The following is a 20,797-nucleotide window of genomic DNA, read 5'->3' on the forward strand; positions in this document are numbered from 1 at the left end:
AACATGCCTCTTCTGCTTGATGGGTGGATTCTTTACCACTGAGCCACCTGGGAGGCCTGATATAAAACAATGGGCATGCACAAGGCATATAGAGGATAAAACTGGTGTACATCCTATTGGACAACCTAGAATTGACTATCAGTCCCTGCCAAGCATTCCACTAGATTAATCCCCTAAAAGAACAGAGAGAACTGAGCTATAAAGACTGGGCATTGAGGGACATGATGGATTCAGGGCAGGTAAGTAACTACTCTGGTATCAGGGGACCAAATATTTGATCACTAATACTTTCTATCAAAAGATTAATGACCAAAAGATGTTGAAATAAAGTGTATATTTTAAAGCAGGACAAGAAAAGCTTTAGCATAAAATTCTCTCTCTGTGTTTGTTTGGATCTCCTCCCTTCTCCCCTAATGTGCAATGTGTGTCTGCATTACACATTAACTAGAGCTCCTCAAAGACGGAAGCACCTGCTCAACTTTAAAGATCAATTGCTTTTATTTTTTCTTCTGACACTAGCACTGAAACTTCTTAAATCACTATTCTGTTTTCTGCCCATGGACGCCACCAGGTAAGTATCATTAAAATCTTCACTCTCTACTGCTGTCAGAGTCTCCTGAAGAGCCCAATTTGGGAAGTTCTTCATCAGAGGTTTGAGCTTTGAAACTGATGCGAGTCTCACGAACCATTTTGAGCAGTGGGGAACCCTCACAGCCTATCCATGGTGATAAGGGATCCAAACACCAAGCGCTCTAGAGGCTTCAGGCTTCTCACATATGCCCCTGTGCAGGAGGTGGGTGCAGAGAGGAGCGCAAGGGCACACGAGGAGGACGGAAGAGTTGTGGAACCAAAGACGGCCGTCTCAGAAGCAGATTCTCAAAGACCTGGTGCCCACTTAACTGTGAAAAAGATTTTTATTAGTGGTATTAAAGAAGACACTGAAGAACATCACCTGAGAGATTATTTTGAACAGTGTGGGAAATCGGAAGTGATTGAAATCATGAATGATTGAGGCAGTGGTGAAAAGAGGCTTTGCTTTGATGACCATGACTCTGTAGACAATGACTCCATAGTCATTCAGAAATATACCGCACTGTGAATGGAATTCCCAGGTAGTGCTAGTGGCAAAGAATCCGCTTGCCAATACAGGAAAACCTGGAGATGCAGGTTCAATCCCTGGGTCAGGAAGATCCCCTGGAGAAAGAAACGGCAACCCACTCCGGTTTTCTTGCCTGGAGAATCTCATGGACAGAGAAGCCTGGTAGGCTACATTCCATGGGGTCACAAAGGGTCAGACACGACTGAAGGGACTTAACACACACTGTGAATGGCCGTAACTGTGAAGCATGGAAAGCCCTATCTAAGCAAGAAATCGCTAGTGCTTCATCTAGCCAAGGAAGTCACAGTTGTTCTGGAAACTTTGGTGGTGGTCACAGGTGGTTTTGGTGGAGATGACAACTTTGGTTTTGAAGGAAACTTCAGTGGTTGAGGTGGCTTTGGTGGCAGCCCTGGTAGTGGTGGATATGGTGGTCATGGGATGGCTATAATGGATTTGGTAATCATGGTAGTTGTGGAGGAGGCAGCCCTGGTTATGCTGGAGAAAGCAGAGGCTGTGGAAGTGATGGACAAGGTTATGGAAACCAGGGCAGTGGCTATGGTGGGAGAGGCAGCCATGACATCTATAACAACAGAGGAGGTGGAAGTGGTTTTGGCAGTGGTAATGGAAGCAATTTTGGATATGGTGGAAGTTACAGTGATTTTAGGCAATTACAACAATCAGTCTTCAAATTTTGGAACCATGAAAGGAGGAAACTTTGGAGGCAGAAGTCCTGGCCAAGGCTCCAGCAGTACCTGTAGTTATGGTGGTGGCAGAAGGTTTAATTACAGCCAGGAAACAAAGTTTAGCAGGAGAGTCAGAGAAGTCACAGGGAAGCTACAGGTTACAATAGATTTATCAACTCAGTGAAACACAGTGGTGGCAGGACCTAACTGCTACAAAGTAGACTTGTTTTAGACAAGACTCACTGTGTATGGGCAAAAAAAACTGGAGGACTCTATGTGTGACAAACTGCATAACAGGTTAGTTTAGTTTCTGTTCTGTGTTAAGTGTAAAGCAGTCCAAAAAAGGGTTTTAATGTAGTTTTCTTGGATACCCATATTGTTAATTGCCGAATGCAATAATTTGATTATGATGCTGAATAACTGTGTCTTTTTAAAAAATGTACTGTGTAAAGTTAGTCTACTCTGAAGACAGTTTGGTAAACTACATTAACAGTGTGAAGTTAGAATTCCTTCAGGGTGATGCCAGGTTCTATTCAAAATTTATTTACAACCTGCTTGAGTATAGAAACCATTGTCTTCAGAAACTTTGATGTAGTTGAACTGACAGATAATATGTTGTGATCTGGAGTTTACCATTAAAAGGGTCACCCCAGAAGAGTCATGGAGTTTTTGGTTATTAATATGACTGTTGGCACATCCTATGCAATATATCTAGTTGAATTATGGTACCAGATATAGTTATAGATGGGAATGAAGTTTGTGAATAATCCATTATCATATGTAATCAATAAATTATTTAATACCTTCTTTAAAAAATGATAGTTTTTCCTAGCTCTGTAAGAGTCATGCTGACTTGTTGCTCTCTTTGCATGTGTTTGCCTGCAGTATGTATGTATCCTTGATGACTTTTATGCAAAATATCAGTATGTCATTTTGATGTATGATCTTTGTCTCAAAAATGCATATGACTATGCCTTCGACTTCTAACAGGTGGAAGAGTTCTCAGAGCTTTCTGAGAATCTGCCTCCCAAGTTATAATCCTCAGTTTGGCTCAAATAAAATTCTCTTTTTTCTTCTTAACTTGATAGCTAATTGAATTAAAAATCTGAAGATGGAACACAGTCTATATGTCCAAAATGGGTATCTACTAAACCTAAGCATTTAGCAAAATTTCTAGAAGAGTCTGAAGTAATGTTACGGTCTCTGTTAGAGACCCAAGGTCTCAGGCAGTTCCTAGGGGAGCCCCTAGGTGTGGAGGGAAAGTCTGCCCCTGGGGTCAGGTAGTCAGTTCCTTCCCACTCATGCAATCTCGACTGGTCCTTGAAAGGCTCATGTTTCATCTTATCCACACATGGGTGATGATATTTACCTCTCAGAATTTTAAGACACCCTTAGCACATTAGTTACGAACAGTTCCCAACCTCCCCCTCTCTCACCAGTCACCAAAGGATAAAAAAGGTAGTTTCTGGCCCAAAAGTTCTAGATTGAGAGCCTGTGTGATCAGGCTGTAGTTTTCCTCAACATCCAAGAAATCCTATATAATGAACATAAATACAAGGAAAATTACTTCAGCATATGATCTCTGAATATTTTTTGTTATAGAGCTTTTTCTATGGGCTAGATGCATCACACACATTATCTTATTTAATACTGTTAGGATACATTTTTAAACAAATTATTTCTGTTTTCTCCCTTTCCTAGACTATTTCTATGAGAAACTTAATGACTATGAATCTTTTGATATCTGTATAAATTTTTGTAAAGATAAGCCACTTGCTAGTTTTATAACCCAGAACTATTTCACAATCGTCTGGGGTTCATCCCTTTTGAGATGTAAACACCTGAGGTGCCACCTCACTCTCCCTGGCATTGTAGAGTGCAACCTAAGTACCTTTCCTGGAGCTGTAACCATCTGCTAGCAGGGAAGATTGTAATAGAAATTTATGATTCCATTGGATAAAGGCATTTAACTAGTGCAAGTAGTTTTTTGATTTCCAAGTGAGTTGAGATGCTGTCAAGTCCTCTAATGGGAAAGTGAGGTGCATTAACTGTGAGAGTTTATATCTGTCATGGTTAAAAATAGGGTGTCATAGAATGGCTGTGGCAGCTCAGCTGTATAAGTGGGTAGAATATCCTTTGCTATCTCTCTTCGCAGAAAACCTGAAAGGCACTGTACACTGATATGCATATTCACAAGTAAAACTGCTTGCTATCTTCTCTGTTTTGTGGCGAGGACTCTATTTTGGAAGGAATTTACTTCCTCTGTTGTTGTTGTTGTTTAATCGCTCAGTCGTGTCCAACCCTTTTGCAACCGCATGGATTGGAGCTCTCCAGGCTTCTCTGCCCAGGCTCCTCTCGGATTTCCCAGACACGGATACTGGAGTAGGTTGCCATTTCCTTCTTCAGGAGTTCTTCTTGACCTAGGGACTGAACACATATTTCTTGCATTGGCAGGTGGATTCTCTACCACTGAGCCACCAGAGAAGCCCACAATAATCATTACAGCCCTCATTTTACAGATAAGAAAAGTGAGGTGAGGAGGTGAACAGGCCAGGGGGCGTCAGAGCTCAATAAGGTTTCTGAACAGCAGTTCACCCACAGCTTTCATGTGACCTTGCTAATCACGCTGACAGCACCTTTCACGTTTCTGTGACTGGACATAATAAGATCTGCATTTGGAGAAAATCAGTGGAAAAATTGCTTTGTAAATTGTGAAGAAGACATCAAGCCTTCTTATGATGCAGGACTTCAGAACACCATGGACTCAAGAATCCCTTCACCCTATATAACAAGATGCTTCCAGAAGGATGCTTGGCATTACAAATAAAATCAATGGAGTGGTTTTAGTTAATTATTTGTATATTTATAATTTAATGATTTGTAATAAAATCAAACTAATGTAAAATTTTCTTTTAGGTAAGCTACTAAATTTAGCTAGACTTCAGTTTTTTAACCCCAAAACAGTAGACAAATTGTAACACAGCTAAACAAAACTCTATTAGAGGGTTCTAGGTACTTTCAGCCAAAGCATTTTGCTGCAAACATTTTTGCCTCATAACTAATAGGCCATAAGGCATTTTTTCCATGAAAGATAAAATAACTGTTTGGCAGTTTAGTTTCAATTGGTTGAAATCCATTAGGATTTCTTCCAGTTAATGACATTATTAGTGGTTTATCAAGCTGACAAATGACAATGACCTGCCCCAGAAGCTGGTTTACTTTGAAACACACTACACTGCATGAGAAAGAGGCCAAGGGTCTTGAAGGCACAGAGTTGAAACCACATTTCCCATAGAACTTTAGCATGTCTATCAACGAACATATGACAATCTACCAAGAACAAGCACTGTAGAGGAGTTCACAGTGCAATGCAGAGAAGGCACAGACACACATCCCAGTGTTTGAGAACTGACACCTCTCTTAAGGAAGGAAGACATTTCAGTGAAAACGTGCAATGACAAATCAACAAGTAAAAAAATATATTTATAAAACACTGTGAACAAAAGGCCTGGAAGATTAGTGCTTAGGTACAATCCACAGAATAAAATCAGTTATTTGTGCAGTATTGCCATGGATACATACACTACTTATTTATTATTACTTTAGCTTTTAAGGTAAAATTGCCTTATCAGTTATTTGACAAGAATGTTTGTGGCAAAGATGTTTACAACAGCAACAAAAAAAAGATGTTTACAGCAAAGTACTTACCCAGACAGGACATTAGAGATCCCAAACCTCTCAATTCTCACCCAGTGTTCTGGTAGTGGGCCACACTGTCAGAACTTTGGAAGTCATGAAAACACAGATAAGGAAACAATGTCTCCTGACTAGTCATCATCTAGTACTTTCTAAGCAAAACTATATTCCATGCCTTTCTGAGAATGACTGAAAAGCTGAGCTTCTCACCTTGGTTCTCACTGGCATCCTCTGTGTGGGACTGGCCCAATTTCCAGAGGTCCTGGTTAGTTGGTCTGAAATGCTCCCTTCGATTTAGTTCAGTTCATTCGCTCTGTTGTGTCTGACTTTCCGACCCCATGGACTGCAGCATACCAGGCCTCCCTGTCCATCACCAGCTCTCGGAGTTTACTCAAACTCATGCCCATTGAGTCAGTGATGCCATCCAATCATCTCAGCCTCTGTCGTCCCCTTCTCCACCCACCTTCAATCTTTCCCAGCATCAGGGTCTTTTCCAATGAGTCACTTCTTCGCATCAGGTGGCCAAAGTATTAGAGTTTCAGCCTTAACATCAGTCCTTCCAATGAATATTCAGGACTAATTTCCTTTAGGATGGACTGGTTGGATCTCCTTGCAGTCCAAGGGACTCTCGAGAGTCTTCTCCAACACCATAGTTCAAAAGCATCAATTCTTTGGTGCTCAGCCTTCTTTATAGTCCAACTCTCATATACATACATGACTACTGGAAAAACCATAGCTTTAATTAGACGGACCTTTGTTGGCAAATGTGGGTGTTTTTTTAAACAATGATCTCTCTAGATAATTGTAATCTGCATCGCCTTGCTAAGCTTTGTCTGCCCCCTTCCCAGTGGCTCTCTTACATCTGAAGGAACTCCTCTGTAAGGCAGTGCAGAACAAATTCATTTGTAATCTGGCAAATCCATGATACTGAGTCAGGACATGTTCATGGGCTGACTTAACTGAAAATCTAAGAGGTGCAATCTGAGCCAGAGAGGAGACCAGGAGAGGAAGGAGAGAAGAGCAGCTGCTCACTGCTCGAAGGTCATAGGCTGCAGATGAGGAGTCAGGCTTGAGGAAGTGATCAGCCTCAAATCAGCTGGACAGGTTTGAGTGGTGGTTGAACCTAAGCGGATCGGACTCCAAAATCTTCCTGAATCCAACAGTTATGCAAATAGCCTTAAAAATTGTGAGGCTATGATGAACCATTTGTCGGAATGGGTTCTCCCCATTTTATCTTCTCCACAACGTTATGAAACTGATACTTTGCCTCCATTTTCTACACAAGAAAAATGGATACATTGAGATGGTAATAGTGTGCCTGACAAAATCAGGAGCAAGCCCAGAAACTGTGTCTCTGGAGCCATGGCATCCAAGGTGGCAGCCACCACCCACCTGAGGCATTGAGATGTACTGTAAGTGAAAATTCTCACCAAATTTTTAAGATAAGTAAAATGTATTAATATAACAAGTGTGTGTCAATTACATGTTTAAATGATATTTTTGATGCATTTGTTTACATAAAATACATTATTAAAAGTAATTCCAGGTCTTTCTTTTTTGCTTTTCTAATGTGGATACTGAAGAAGGAAATGGCAACCCACTCCAGTGTTCTTGCCTGGAGAATCCCAGGGACAGGGGAGCCTGGTGGACTTCCATCTGTGGGGTCACACAGAGTCGGACACGACTGAAGTGACTTAGCAGCAGCAGCAGCAATGTGGATACTGCTGCTGCTAAGTCACTTCAGCAGTCATGTCCGACTCTGTGGGACCCCATAGACAGCAGCCCACCACGCTCCCCCGTCCCTGGGATTCTCCAGGCAAGAACACTGGAGTGGGTTGTCATTTCCTTCTCCAATGCATGAAAGGAAAAAGTGAACGTGAAGTCGCTCAGTCGTGTCCGACTCAGCGACCCCATGGACTGCAGCCTACCAGGCTCCTCCATCCATGGGATTTTCCAGGCAAGAGTACTGGAGTGGGGTGCCATTGCCTTCTCCGAATGTGGATACTAGAAGATACAAAAACGTGGGTTGAATTTTATTTCTAGTGAGTAGTGCTGCTCAGGATCCTGTCCTCTAATCCCATATGGCACTCAGTGCAGAGGATGCTGGTATTTCTGGGCTTCATCACCAAGTAACTTCATGATCCTGAGGAAGGCACTTTATACACCCAAGAGTGAATTTCTTAGTCTGAAAAATGGGGGAGGAAATACCCTCACCACAAGATCTGCAAGAACCAAGCATGATAGCATACACACACAGGGGCAGTGACAGATCCTGGCACTGATGGAAGGCTGGCAGTGCTAAAAGTGCAGGACACACTCCCTTCTGAACAGTACTCCATGCAAACAGCTCCAGTGGTGTAACCCAGGGCTTATGTGCTTTCCAAGCTGCTGGACACCCCGCAGTGTACTGTGAAATCAAGTTTGGGGAATATTACCAGCGTTAAAAAAAGGAAAAAAAAAAAAAAGCAGAAAACATTAAAACACTTCTCCAGTTAAGGGAAAGAATAGTTCTCAGGAACTTTTGATTTTGTATAGGGGCGGGGCAGGGGTGGGGGTGGGGTTGCTGTAAATGAACTAAGAAAACCCTTTCTTCCTGTGGAGAATGGAGAACAACCTTTGGAAGCCCCTGGAATTGATAAGAGTCTTCCTTGATGGCTCAGATGGTAAAGAATCTGACTATAATTCAAGAGACGTGGGTTCGATCTCTGGCTCCGGAAGTTGCCCTGGAGAAGGGAATACCCACTCGGATATTCCGGCCTGGGGAATTCCAACGACAGAGAAGCCTGGCGGGAAACAGTCCCTGGGGTAGCAAAGAGTCGGACACGACTGTGCAACAAACACACACATACACACACAGAGATACACACAAACTCTTCAAGGGACTGGCAGAGGAACTACGTAAAGAAGAAACTCATGAAAGGGCTAGGAGGAAAGTCGGCGAAAAGCCGGGAGAGGGACTCCTGTGGGTGCAGGAAGGCAAGGGCTTTAGGGCGGCCACCAGGTGGGCCTGAACCATGTCCCCTAAGGTGGCAAAGTGCAGGGGCGATCAGGGGCAGTGGCCAGCGACCAGGCCACCCACGGATCCCCACCCTGAGAGGGCAAACTGCCCTCCCCTGGCTCTGTCCCTGCAAACCCCACCCCCACCAGGTCCTAGCCGTTTTTGTGCCTGCTGGTCTTACCACCACGCCCCCATTACCTGAAGTCTCTTTCAAGGAGTAGGTATGGCAAGATGGCAATCTTACGCATTTAGTGGGTCAACAGCCACTGTTCAGAAAGTACCACTGCCTTCACGGGAGCGGGCTTCACTTAGCAGCTCTGTGGATGCACGTGAACTCTCGTGTCTGCTTGAGGTGACCGGGAGGGCACCAGAACACTGGGGTGAGAAGAGCTTCTAACAGGGCATTGCACAGTCTGTAGGTCTGCACCGGAGGTGGCTGCAGCCTGGGCCGCCAGAAGCACAGAGTCGGTGGGCGGGGGCCCTCCCTGGAGACCTGCTGGAGTAGGTGGGAACAGCTGTCCCAGTGCTGTCTCACTGGCCTCCTAGTCAGGAAGCCCTAGCCTGTGGCTTTCAGGTGGCTTCCTGGGTTTCAGGCAGGTGTGGAGGGTAGGTGTTGATCTGACACAAGACCACATCACTTTGGAGAACTCTTTTGAAAAGATGCAGTGTCCCTTAGGGTAGCAAAGTCTCTTATGTTTATTTGAAAATAAACTTTTCAACAGAAAACTTCATTCCTCTTTTTCATGTAATACGAATTGACATCTGGGGTAGGCAAATTAATGGCCCTCCTAACATGTCCTTATCTAAACCCTGGAAGTTGTGAATATGTTAGGTTATACAGCAAAGGGGAAATTATCCTGGATTATTTAAGATATGGAATCACAAGGCTCCTCAAATGTGGAAGAGGCAGAGAAGGATCTATGAGGATGGAAGCAAGGTCAGAAAGAGAGATCTGAAGATGCAATGCTTCTGGCTTTGAAGATTGGAGAGATGGAGGAAGGGGCCAAGAGTCAAGGAATTCGGGCAGCCTCAAATCTGGAAAGGGCAAGGAAATGGCCCTCTAGAGCCTCCAGAATATAACACAGTTCTGTTAGCACCTTGATTTAGCCTGTGAGAGCAATGTCAGACTCCTGAAGTACAGAACTGTAAGATAAGTTGTGCTGTTTTTAGCTACTAAGTTTGTGGTAATATGTCACAGCAGCAACAAGAAACTAAAGCAACATCCTACATGAGGAAACACTGATCTACAGCATACTCCGGATCTACCTAATCCTGATCAAAAAGGAAAACAGATACCAGGCCTGTGTGACCCTGGGTCCTGGCAGTCATCACTGCTCTCTGTGCGTTCACAAGCCACCATTCATAACCCGTGTCTGGGATCCTGCCTTCATGTCCCTTGGGTGCACAAAGAAAGCCTGACTCATCTTGGTTAGTGCCAAGGTCACACTGTACACACAAAACGATGAGCATAGAATGCCCCAGTGTTTAAACAAGAGGGTTATACACACAACTTGTACACACTTGAATATTTCTGAAAGGATGAATGAGAAGCTTGCTAAAGAGAGAGCCTCAGTTTGGGGTCTGAACTAGGAGGGAGATTCTTTGCACTGTACACACTTTTGTGTGTGTGCGTTTTTCAGTATTTCTATAGTTTTATCTGGTACCACTTCTTTACATGATCACATGCTCCTTCCCTACAAAACACAAACAATGAAGGAAAGAGAAAACATGCAGAACACAGGTGGAGGCGTGTGGATCAGAAGCAGTATACATGAAAAAGCTTGGGGGAGTGAGTCCTCATTCAACTGTGGGTGCTACATGGGCCAATGTGGCAATCTATCTGTTATATTTCCACTGGGAGTTTCCCTTACTAAGCCATGTTGTCCTCTGTTGGAAGACAGGATATTCAGTGTTCTTCAAAGGCACCGTGACTCACATAAGCATGGTGGTAATTGATGAAACTGTTCTGCTTGGCAGCCCCCCTGTGAAAGAGAGCAGGTATGAGAATCCAGATGTCATACTCTCCCATGGATGCTCTTTACAGACAGACAGTGTGTTGTCTAGGCCTCAGCTTCTTACCTCAACTTGAGAAATGCTGGATATTCAACATCAGGTTAAAATGGAAAATAAGACCAGATAAAAAGACCAATGTGAAAAGTTTCTGGTAGTGAGAATTTTTCAGCATTGACCAAAGCCACAAAAGGAAGAGGTAAAAATTCATTTCCAAGGGACTCAGTAGCAATAAGGTAGAGCTTTGCCTGCTGGGACTCTCAGACCAATGTGTGAGGTGGGTCATCCCCACAGACACCCCCTGCTGTGTGGTGGAAACATCTGCAACAGCTGTTGTGGACAGTCAAGCTTGTGCTTGCCATTTCCACAATGTGAACCAGCTTCATCACATTCACTTCTTCTTCATCCCAGTTTTAAGATCACTGGGGGAAAATGTTGTCGATGAAACTGTGTGCTAATGCAAACAAATGAGGGAAAAAGGTAAAAATAATAAGTAAAATCTACTGAATGACATTTGATTGGGAAAGAGCCTTTTTTACAATGATTTATTCTCCAGGCTAACATATCCCTGGCTTTCCGTATATCCATTAATTTTCTTGAGGAAAAGAGTGGAGCCAGATAATGTAGAAATAGAAGACAGGACAAGTATCCTCACCTTTAGCATTAAATAGTAATTACGAGATGGTTGGATGGCATCACCGACTCGATGAACATGAGTTTGAGCAGGCTCCAGGAGTTGGTGATGGACAGGGAGGCCTGGCGTGCTGCAGTTAATAGGGTTGCAAGTGCTCTGGATACTGGGGCAGCTGCAGCCAAATTTGGATCTTGCATCTAAGTGCTCTTTGTTTCTAAGTGTTCTTCCAGAGTTGGTGTTTTGGTCCAGAATTCCAAAAAATTATTACCCAAAAAATTATTACCCAAAAAATCTTACCCAATACTTAATTTGGTCTAACAGTCTTTATAAGGAAAGAAACAACCTCTCCCATCCTTGTGAATAAATTCTTGCTAGCCTAACTGTCATCTCTGACTTTTAGGAGAACCACACTGACTGAAACCACCCACTCCGGCCGGAAACCTCAGTAACCATTTGCATGAGTTATTTTACGACAGGAGGTTCTGGTAAGGAACACGGAACTAACAAGCCACCACCAACTGGAAGAATTCCAGAGAGGTCAAAAGGAGATGCCATGTGTCCTACCACCTCCCAGAATCTTTCTTGCTGGCATCCATCTTGGCTGATCCATGTGTGTGCCACCAGGAAGGACCCTGAGTCAGAATGATTGGCCAAAGACAACCCAGAAACTAATCCTATCACCATAAAAGCCAAGACTGTGAGCCACCTGACAGAGCAGTCATGCTCTGTGGGTTCCCTTACCCTCCTGCTCTCCACCCGGGTGCCCCTTCCCAATAAAGTCTTTTGCTTTGTCAGCACATGTGTCTCCTTGGACAATTCATTTCTGAGTGTTAGACAAGAACCAATTTTTGGTCCCTGGAAAGGGTCCCCTTTCCTGCAACATATCTCCTGGCTTTTCTGGCTGATGTCTGTTGCTGAGAATCGTGCCGGAGCTAGGGGCCAGTGCTTGTTCAGTGCAGCTTCTAGCCATTTGCAGACTTGCTAACCCAGCACAGGGCTCAGAAGCAAAGCCACAAAGAGGTTATGTCCCAGAAGTATCTCTGCTGATTAGAATCTTGTCTAAACTTAGTTTATTAACAGAATCAATGTTTCAAGCAAAAAAGCAGTTCCTCTAGTCTCCTATGTTCCCTGGTCTGTGATGTATTCCTGGAGGTGATGAGGTGATTGCAGAGACTTTGATGAAAAAAATTTTATATTAATATTTTTCTATTAATTTTTATATGCATTTAAGAAACTAGTACTAGCAAAATATTGCTATTAAGCAACCAAGTAGAAGGAATGATTATATTCAAAGTCAAATCAGAAAAAATATTAAGAAAACTAGATTTAAAACATACATAGCCATGAAAAATACCATGAGTCATAGGCCAGTGACTGATGCTGGGAAGTGCAAGGTTTGTGTGAGGGTGGTCCTTTGCGGGTCTTGCACAGGCCAGTACATCAGACAACACATAGCAAGCTCCTTCACTCCTAAAGACCCTGCTCCCCCCCTCTCCAGCTCCCTAGACTTTATCTCTCGATTTGTTCATTGTTTTTCAATGGAAGAGTCTCCCGCAATTTTACCTCTCTTACACACCATTGTTTTCACTTTTCCATATTCTCTTCCAGGAAGAGGCCACTTGCATGAAACTATTTGCATGTATATTTTTCCATGGTTGCTTTTAGCATGCAGATAGTTTACATTTTGGCTTTATTTCACTCAGTATTATATCAGAATCATTTTCCATTTGCAAATAGTTTTCATTTTTAAGGGTTCATTTCAGTTCAGGTCAGTTCAGTCGCTCAGTCATGTCCGACTCTTTGCGACCCCATGAATCACAGCACGCCAGGCCTCCCTGTCCATCACCAGTCCCTGGGTTCACTCAAACTCATGTCCATCGAGTCAGTGATGCCATCCAGCCACCTCATTCTCTGTCGTCCCCGTCTCCTCCCGCCCCCAATGCCTCCATTTATCTGATTTCTTTTATTATTTAAGAAAAATGGAAAATCAAAGGTGCAATTTTCATTCAATAAATATCATTTGATCCTTAGGCAGTTTTGTTGCAGAAAGTGAAGTCCATGATTTTAGAATGATGGTAGCAATTCATCAACCAAGTAATCAGTTTTCACACAGTTTTAAAAATTGCAGCAATTTCCTTGAACTGTCTGTAGAAATCCTGACACTGTGGAACTGTCATTTCAAAGGACATACTTGGCCTTTACTTGGCCTGAATGATCTGCCACCTCGAGCATCACTGTAACATAAGGATACTTAAGTGATCTGCAGCTGCCCAAGCTCACAGCCATACTCAGCCTCCACTGAAACTCTGCGAGTTAGTTGGTGACCTTGGACTTAGCATCCATCTGTGGCTCACTAGACCCCTCCTTTGTGGGGTCCAGGGCTCTCACCACTCACTCAGGTGGAAGCTCCTGGGGCCATCGCATCATCAGTTTTGAATTGTCCACACCATTAAGCTTGAGTCTTCTTAGACCCTAAAATTAATGATTGTTTTTGTTCTCATAGGCAAAGAACATTTTCAAAGAAAAGGGTAAAATGTTTAGTGGAAAAGTGACAAAGGATACAAATGTTTTCTCAGAGAAGGGATACACTTGGTTATAAGCATATGATAAATTCTCAACCTAATCGATCATTAAAAATTTGCAAATTCAAGCAAAAAAAGATACCTAGCAAGGTCTGAAAAGTTTGAGGACACATTCTGAATATAAGGTTGGGGAAACAGCGACTTTCATTAAATTTCTGCAGATATGTTAACTGACAAGATTTGGGGGGGGGGGGATAATTTGATAATCACTGTCAAAACTTAGAAGAAGTTTTAACTCTTCTAAAGAGTTAAGTTTTAACTTCTTCTAAACTCGGAGAAGGCAATGGCAAGCCACTCCAGTACTCTTGCCTAGAAAATCCCATGGATGGAGGAGCCTGGTAGGCTGCAGTCCGTGGGGTCGCTAAGGGTCGGACACGACTGAGCGACTTCACTTTGACTTTTCACTTTCACACACTGGAGAAGGAAATGGCAACCCACTCCAGTATTCTTGCCTGGAGAATCCCAGGGATGGGGAAGCCTGGTGGGCTTCCGTCTATGGGGTCACACAGAGTCGGACACAACTGAAGTGACTTAGCAGCAGTAGCAGCAGCAGCCAAAACTTAAAATGTAAATGCTTTCTGATCCAACAATTCTACTTCTAAGACTAGATCTTGGAGACTCACAAAAGTTCACAAGGGTAAATAAACAACTGTATTTATGTCAATATAATGTTTAATAGTGAAAACTGGAAGGATTTTAAACATCCACCCACAGAAGACCTGGTTGAATAAATCATGATACATGTGCCTCAAAGCAGTGCCACTGACAGAGGAGAGGCATGAAATATATTCTGCCAGGGTCAGTCCCAAGAGACAGAGTTGGTGTGAACTCTTAGTTGCATGACGTAGGATCTAATTCCCTAGCCGCGGATTGAACCTAGGTCCCCTGCATTGGGAATGTGGAGTCTTAGCCAATGGACGACCAGAGAAGTCCTCACAGTATTTCCTTTCTCAATAGGACTTGCCAGTGAGTTCATTCTTTTTCCCTAGTGAGTCTTCCAGTGACCACAGGACGAGCCTAGGTATCAGAAAACTAGCGTTCTGCTGCTTTCACTGAGTGAGCCGCTGGAGTCCGCGCTGTGCCAGAAACTGGCTGGGAAAGAAGGTCTTGTCACTTACGGATGAGGAAGATTGCAGCACAGAGAGTACAGATGACTGCCAGCGGGTGTTGGGAGCGCAGTCGGAGAAAGCTGGCCAGCGCTGGGTCCAGGACTTCTCTAGCCTTGCTCTCTGCCGCGTGGAAACAGAACTTGTGCCACAAGCCCAGCTTTCCATGCATGACTGTCTCCACGCTCTGACCACTGTCCACAGAGGTTAGCTGCAAGCCCACATGCAAACACTGCCGTGCCTTTGTCCTGAGACCTACTGCTACACATCTGACTGACTCTACCCGGATCCGAACTTGCCGAAGGCCAGCCTCCAGAGCAGGGCTTCTGGCCATGATAGAATGTTCTGAACATGCACTCAGCATGCTGCCACAAACCACAGATACTGAGCACTTGAAATGTGACTACTACAACTGACAGACTAAGCTTTTTATTTTATTTAGTTTAATAAACATACATTTAAATAGTCATGCATGGTTACTGGCTACTGTGTTGGGTAAATGACACTCTAAAGGCACAGCCTGTGCTTTAAGAACAAATCTGACTACAACATGTAGGATTGTGGTTAGCTGGACCATGTAAATTACTTATGGGGAATTTTGTGTGCAATACAAGAAGGAAGAATAGAAAACAAAGAAAGCAGGAGAAACAGAAGAGAGGAATAAGAGTGCCTGTTTTTGAAGTGTGCAAAATGATGGGGCCGCCAGGGTTTGTGGTTGCATCTGAATGGCCGTGGTCAGTGCCCCAGGCATGTGTGAAGTCTGGTTTTGCAGCCACTAAGAAGGGGCTTTACTGCTTCCAGCCTCTCAGTACAACCTGCCACAACTGGAAGCTCATTCCCATGCCTTGCTATGGAACCAGCCTAACCAACACTCCCTATACCCATGTACACTCCTTGTACACCCAAAATGTTATAGGATATGATGGCTTACAAATCTTGATGTACATAGAATGGATTGGAACAAAAAGAAGCATAGCTTAGTTTCTCCATGATCCAGTCTAGTGTAGAGTGGGATTGAGGTTTGCAGTAACAATAGGCTACTCGCTCTGCCCGTCAACTCTCATTTCTCTCTTGGGTTACTCTACCATCTGTGGTATGCATCAATATATCCCAAAATGAGCAACAAAACGGACCATTTTCAAGGCAAGTACTCTCAAAAACACTTGCAAATTCATGTGGGGACCCCATTTGGGATTAGACTTCTCCAATTTCTTAGAGCATACAATTGTAAGTCAATTTCAGTTTACATATTTTTTTCACCTTTAAAAAAATACATCCTTTCTTTTTCATTTGTTTTAGTCACATATGTAACTTACAAATATAGCCATAAAACAGATGATAGGTATATAGATAGCCATTTTTTACTCCAACGGTATATAATATTCCCCTATATTTTCTAATATACCTTTATAATTTTTGAATGCTTATTTTTTAATATTTGTGAAATTTAAATTTGCTAATAATGAGAAAGAGAGCTGCCAATTTTTTTTCCAAATTTTTAATCAGTTCTCTAAGCATTAGTATATCTCTTTTTTCTTTTTTTCTTGGTTTCTTGTTCCATCTATATCTATCAATTTAATTAATACAGTTTTCAAAATTCCTAAAATTCTTCTTAGCTGTTGCTGTACATTTTCTCTTCTAGATGAATATTAGTATCAGTTTGTCAAGTTTAATTCTAAAATCCTTCCTTAGAAAATTGCTTATTTTCTAAGCCTAAACAGCATGTGCTGTGCTTAGTCATTCAGTCACATCTGACTCTTTGCGACTCCACGGACTGTAGTCCACCAGGCTCCTCTGTCCATGGCAAGAATACTGGAGTGGATTACTAAAGATCCTCCTCCAGGGGATCTTCCCAACCCAGGGATCGAACCCAGGTGTCCCACATTTCAGGCAGATTCTTTACCAACTGAGCCACCAGGGAAGCCCATGAATACTGGAGTGGGTAGCCTAACCATTCTCCAGGGGATCTTCTCGACCCAGGAATCTGACCAGAGTCTCCCACATTGTAGGCAGATTCTTTTCAAACTCAGCTACCAGGGAAGTCCAAGCCTAAACAATATAGTGGGAAGTTAAATGTGACCCAATATAAATCTTGCCTCTTCCCTGCCCTTACCAACCACATACGCCCTTTCCATACCACACATTGCTGGTAGAAAACAGCACTCCTCACACAAAACATATCCTATTTCCACTCATCCTGTGTTCTGCCATGATGCCAGGCCAACTCCTACACGTCATGGCTGCTGTGGTCTTCCTTGTTGCCTTTTAACCCAAGGAGTCCACTTTGGAGGATCAATCCAAAGCAAATAGATATGCATTCAAGTGAAAATGTATGTATACCTCAGCATTATTATTAATAGAGAAAATATCCCTAAATATAGGCATAGAAAAGATCTGTGAAGCAAATACATGAGAAGGAAATGGCAGCCCACTCCAGTGTTCTTGCCTGGAGAATCCCAGAGACGGTGGAGCCTGGTGGGCTACCATCTATGGGGTTGCACAGAGTCGGACACGACTGAAGTGACTTAGCAGCAGCAGCAGCCATGCCAGGCAGACCAAGTTTGGACTAGCTAGTAGAGTGCTCAGCCATAAGCGGCCACTGTCAGTGGAGCTTTGTGCTACCCTCATAGTGATGTCTACAAAGACTTCAGGTGGCCTGGAGACACTTCAAGAAAAATGTTAAATAGAAACGTTTAATAGAAAGTGAAGCATATAACTATAGGTATAAATATATATAATCTTAACAGCAATGTAAAAGAACATGTATTCATTCAATGAGTATTTCTTGAGTATTGGCCCTCTAGGGGAGATATCCACTCTTACTCCATCTTTTTCTCTATGACGTGTGGCAATGTTAAAGGGGAGTGGCACAGAATATCCTTAAGGAGAGGCTAGCTAAGCCCCTGGACAAGGCTTTGAACAGTGTTACCACACCTGTTCAGGTCCAGAAACTGGATTTTTCCCCCAGATACCCAAAATTGATGAGGCTTATGAGGATCAAATAATGATGATAATTTATAAGTCAATTGCCAAGATGCCTGTGTACCACTTTCTTCAATGCCAATAGGGATAGAATTCTCCAATAAATGGAGAATTCAGTGATCCCTCAGGATCTTTCTGATCCCAGAAGAACCTATTTCAGCCTTGAAAGAGAACTGGCTGACCCAGAATTGAAGCCAGATGTGTCTCTTGGAGAAAAGCCAGCCAGACCCCAGTGAGAGAGCCACGGCAAGGCTAAAGGGTCCACTTTGAGGGGGTTCCAAACAGGCCATATCCTATCAGCTAACATTTTGTGTTTTACCTCTACTGTGTAAAGCAAATTACCCAAACTTAAAATCTTAAACAATAACTTCCTATCTCAGTTTCCCCAAGTCAGGAACCTGGGTGTCGCTGGCCAGGACAGAGTGGCTCCAGTGGCTCAGGCCATACATGGGTCTGTGTGCATACGTCCCTTACAATGTGTATCTTATACTTTGCATACTTATTTCCAGCAAAGCCTTTCTATGACTAGACATCTAAGCACAGGGATTTTCAATGCTAGCTTTTAAAGTCTGAGTATTCAAATAACTCCTGACCTGACCACTGGATTTGATGAGATTAGGCCACACAGGAGGCAGGTGAGCAGTGGGGCCACAGTCTGTCCAGTGGGGTCTGTGTGAGTGTGCTGAAGTGGGTTTCCGCAGCCCTCTGCACAGCACTATCTTCCTCCCAAGCTTCTCTGAGACAGTAGAACTTGCTCCTGGACTGTGCCTCTTGTTTGAGGCCTTCTTTCTTTTAATGCCAACACCCCCACCTCGCTCCGCCCCCCGCCCCCCCAAGTCCCCACCCCCGTCTTACAGATCAGAGGCCAGACTGGCGCAGGGGCTAAGCACAGTGCCCTGCCCCACAGCTTCACCGCACGCCTGAGAACCCCACCCCAGCCCTCCCGGCGCCACCTCCTAGTGCCCGGCACTCTTCCTTTCACATGACTGAGGCACTGGCCCTGAGCGTGTGAATGTGGGGACAAGACTCAGAGTGGTCAAAGCCCCTGAAGCAAATTCTATTCCTTAACCTACAGTACAAACCTTGGAACTAGACACAAGGCTGGCGACTCTGACACTGCAAGCCCCCTGTGACTGCTCTGCCATCCCTCTGCTGGGACTCAGGCGCAGGCTTACTGGGCATACTACAAGAGGCCACCAAGGATGGGGGTTTCTCGCCTGTCATGTGCTGGGAACATCTTCCCAGGTCATCCTCAAAACACACATGAATGGCAGTTCTATAAATAAGACTGCATTGATCAGTCAGACCTGCTAGTCCTAGATCCACAGGACTGCCTGCTCTGTCCACCGGAGGGACAAAGATGGTCTCTTGATAAACACACCCTGCCTCTATCAATGTCAGTTGCCAGGAGCTCGACTGGAACCTGCTTGCCTACAAGTGACCTGGTAAAGCCCCCAGGAACCATGTTCCTTTCCAGACTACATCTGCACTCCCACGGCTGTACCTTCATCTTTGCTCATGTTGATTGATGCCTGTCTCCCAAATGACGTGTTTGTCACCTCTACCTGCCTCCTTCTCTTCTTTTCCTTCTTCTAGAAAATATGGTGCTTGCTATTGATAGTTCTAACATACCAAGATTTTTTATCTTTCCCGTCCCCAAACACCATGCCCTCAATTCCACATTAGAGCTAAAATTATCTCTTTGTCTTAGAATCACAAAACTCAGTTGCTTAAAAGATAACATGGAGCTCTTTGAAAAAACTGAACATACGAAGAAATTTAGAACATGGGGGAAATGCAGAAATAGCTAATATTGGGAAAAGTGTGTGTGGGTGGGTGGGTGGGTGGAGGGAGTAAGGGAAAGAACCAAAAATTGGTAGGGAAAAGCCATGAGACACATTTTATCTTCTTCCAGCTAATAGTAAAGGCATTCTACGAATGTACTCATTGTTCTCCAAGAGGACTCAGTCCTGGGGAATCTAAACTCCTTTTAATGCACCCTCAAATGAAGCATTTTGTAGACATGAAATTGTCTAGACATCTAAACTTATCTTTTCAAAAAAAGAAACAACTATATAATTGAATGCTAATCTTATATAGGAAGACAGGTGCTAACGATGAGAGTTGGGTGTTAATTTTAAATTCCGTAAGGTCTGGTTACATTAGCGCAATCAAAATTTTCCTCAACTCAAACATCTATTGTTCAGGTCCCCACCAATCATTAAACTCTCTGAAAAGCAGGGAGGTTCAGAGCCACTTAAAGACCATTTCTTAGATATTTTATTCTGTGGCTGACATGTGTACTGTGTGTGGAAGGCACATAGTTTGATCAAATAAGTGTGCTTATGTGGTTAGGATCATCTATGTGAAACGAATAAATAAAGGACTAGAGGAAATAGTTGCCAGAGGCCTACTCTTCCTACCCAGCTTCTCCCGCTGCCCACCCTGCACCACGGACTGTGCTCCTGTACGGCACGTTTGGAGTGGGTTCTGCCCAGCCTCAGTGAGAAGGCCAAACAGCGTCCCAAGTTCAAGAAGGAGAGCACGAGATGCCCCCATTTTCCAAATATACATATTGGGTACAGTGCCTGTGCAGTGGGCACATCTGGGGGGAAGGCAGGTATCCCAGGAAGAAGCCTTGAAGTTTCTGGACAGAAAAGCACTCAGTGTAAATAAATGAGGGACCACAACCGCGTTTCAAATGCCACTTCCTGGTCATTCATTCTTACCAGTCCCTGTGGTGTCCTTTCCATGCTCACAACGTTGCCTACAAAAGTAGAGCATAGCCACAGAAGGACACAGTGCAGGAGCCCCTTAGGTTTTAGCTCCTCGTCTGAAATAGGAGAGAAAAGTGGGAAACAAGTGACGGCTGATTCGATGCACACTGAGTCTTCCCAGTGGGCCGCCAGCTCAGACAGACAAGCATGCCTTTCATGATCCTTCCAGGAGAGTTTTATTTGATTGCTTTCAATAATCACACAACACTATCCCAGAGGGTGATAGCCGT

At 43.7% G+C, this 20,797-nt stretch overlaps 2 pseudogenes; one reads left to right on the plus strand and one right to left on the minus strand.

Moving 5' to 3' along the window:
• The first annotated feature begins 221 nt into the window (after positions 1-221).
• LOC129538024 (heterogeneous nuclear ribonucleoprotein A1 pseudogene) lies at positions 222-1,966 on the plus strand (annotated as a pseudogene).
• An 11,259-nt stretch (positions 1,967-13,225) lies between these two features.
• On the minus strand, positions 13,226-13,406 carry LOC148778634 (COMM domain-containing protein 6 pseudogene; annotated as a pseudogene).
• Between the last annotated feature and the right edge of the window lie 7,391 nt (positions 13,407-20,797).

Source organism: Moschus berezovskii, chromosome 2, assembly GCF_049115385.1.
Source record: "Moschus berezovskii isolate FMDL1 chromosome 2, NW_MosBer_1.0, whole genome shotgun sequence".
Classification (NCBI taxonomy): Eukaryota; Metazoa; Chordata; class Mammalia; order Artiodactyla; family Moschidae; genus Moschus; species Moschus berezovskii.